Consider the following 2,744-nt stretch of genomic DNA (forward strand, 5'->3'; position numbering starts at 1 on the left):
TCACAAAAACTTGCAAAAGACAAAGTCTGATCTCAAGCAAAGGAGAACATGGTGAATTTCACAGGCTGACCCAGAGGAAACAGCACAGAACTGCTACTTCTTTTCCGTTTTATTCTCAAGATGAATGAGGATTTGTATTTCAAAGGCCAATGAAGTCAATAAAGATTAAATGAAAAAGACACGATTATTGTTCCAAACGTCACATATCCAACAGAACTTGCCAAATGACGACTTTCAATGCTCTCTAATGCACTAGTGTTTAAAGGCTCTTTAAGTCTCCCTTGAAGGACAGCAATAAAGAGGTAGGGAAGTGTTTGTCTGGTAATGACATCACAATTGGAAAAAAAGTAGAATTGGCAGATACCACTGGCTGCCTTGTCTTAAATAATACCATAAAATTATCTTTTTTTCATATTTTAATGCAATTAGAATAAAAATGCAATGGGTTCAGCTTGGGAGCCAGGTTGTTCACATACAACAAAGCGTGCACCGAGATTCGATCAAAAGCCAGAAGTCTTCTCAACTGTCTGTCAATCCATCAATCCCTCTCTCCCTTCCTCCCAGATAGATGGGCTCATTATTTCTGGTTTATTCAGAGGAAGTGGTAATTTAAATGCATTTAAGCTACTCTTGCAGCCCTGTCAACCACAGATATCCCTCTCCTGTACCCAGTGAGTGTTCAGCAAGTCTGACACTGTCTCACACAGACACTGCTCAGAGCACAGCAGCTTTAACTGTGGGCTCGTGATCAGCTCTGGCTTGAGCTGCTACAGGCAACAATTAATGTAATTACTGTTCTGAAATGAATAATAAAACCTCTCTTGTGTGTTTTTTAACTTACTTGGTGCTCTATGGCACACAGGAGCTGTACTGGTGACATTAACAGGCTTTTTTTGTCTGTAACTGGTCATTTTATGAATGACCTGGTATCACCTAATTCCACTTCCTCCCTTTTTAAAGCTGTATGTATAATCAAAATTTTAATTAAAAAAATCCAACACCTATTTTACCTCTGGTACACAAAAACTGGTGGGCCAGTAACCTATTTGGGCACGGGAACAGGCTCCCCAGGGCAGTGGCCAGACCTCAAGCAGCATTTGGACAATGCTCTCACGCACAGGGTGGGATTCTTGGGGGCGTTCTGTGCAAGGCCAGGAGTTGGACTTGATGACCCCTGTGGGCCCCTTCCCATCCAGGATATTCTGTGATTCCATTTACTGCACTGCTCTTTCTCTTTAACAGTCACCAAAATTTACCAATTATGGAAGACCCTAAGAATGAGGTGAAGACACTGTGGGTTTTCCTATCCTCTGCTGACCCCAAATCTAGCTGTTTCCTGGAACATCACTGATATACGACAAGTGCTTAAGAGCACACAGAGCACATTTTACCTTCTATTACTTTTTCCTCACTGCTTCCTGGAACAGTGTACATGCCTGGTGTTCACATTATGGAGTGACAGAGGTCTGGATTTTACAGTGCCAGGTACATCCTTCTGCATCTATCTAATAAAACTGACATCTTTGATTTATCATATTTTCTTTTTCATGACCACTTGTGGTTCTGAAAGCTTGTGGCAGCAAAATTGGAGGGGATTGCTCTTTTTTGGAACAACAATTTCTGTGTACACGACTCTTGGTGCTACAGATGAAGAGCCCACACCCATCAACAGGACAAGAGGAAAAAGACTGAAGTTGAACCAGTGGAGGTTTAGATTAGTTATTAGGAAATTTTTTTCATGGAAAGGGTTGTAAAACATTGGTACAGGTTGATCAGGGCAGTAGTGGAGTCACCATTCCTGGAAGTGTTAAAAAAACCAGGTGGATATGGCACTTAAAGACATGGTTAAATGGTGAACATGGTGGTGGTGCTGTGTTGATGGCTGAACACTTAGTGATCTTAAGTCTTTTCCAATCCTAAAAATTCTAAGACTCTGCCTTTGCCATTTTGACATTTGGAAAGATCTTCAAGTGCAAGAGATTCCTGCTTGTAAGAAACCTGCCTATGAAGTACAAGTCACACTCCAGCCTGTGAGAGAGACATCTCCTAGCACAGCACAGCCCATGCTTCCACTCCAGTGGCAGTGGGAACAGTTTCTCCGGGACAGAAGGACATGACACGCACATGGCTGAGCTTCCCAACCTGCAGCCTGAGGGAAAAACAACACAAATATGACCTTTGCCCAATGAGGCAGCAGGAAGAAGGAAGGCACAGGCTAATGGGGAATGCAACCCAACAGATAGCCAAGGAAACACAGAATCAGTTGGAAAAGGCCTCTCAGATCATTGAGTTTAACCTATGTCTGATCACCACATCAATGAAACCATGGCACTCAGCGCCACGTCCAGTCTTTCCTTAAACACTTCCAGGGATGGTGACTCCATCAGCTCCCTGGGCAGCCCGTTCCAATACTCAGCCACCCTTTTCTGTGAAAAAATTCTTCCCGATGTCCAACCCAAACCTCTCCTGGCGCAGTTTGAGGCTATGTTCTCTTGTCCTGTCGCTTGCTGCTTGGGAGCAGAGCCTGACCCCCACCTGGCTGCACCCTCCTGTCCGGGAGTTGTGGAGAGTGAGAAGGTCCCCCCGAGCGTCCTTTTCCTCAGGCTGAGCCTCCCCAGCTCCATCAGTCGCTCCTCATCAGACTTGTTCTCCAGACCCTTCCCCAGCTGGCTGCCCCTCCCTGCACTCGCTCCCGCAGCCCCCAACCCCTCTGGATGTCCCGGCACAGGGGCTCCAGCAGAGCC

The sequence above is a fragment of the Corvus brachyrhynchos genome, unplaced genomic scaffold, assembly GCF_000691975.1.
Source record: "Corvus brachyrhynchos isolate BGI_N302 unplaced genomic scaffold, ASM69197v1 scaffold116, whole genome shotgun sequence".
Lineage (NCBI taxonomy): Eukaryota > Metazoa > Chordata > Aves > Passeriformes > Corvidae > Corvus > Corvus brachyrhynchos.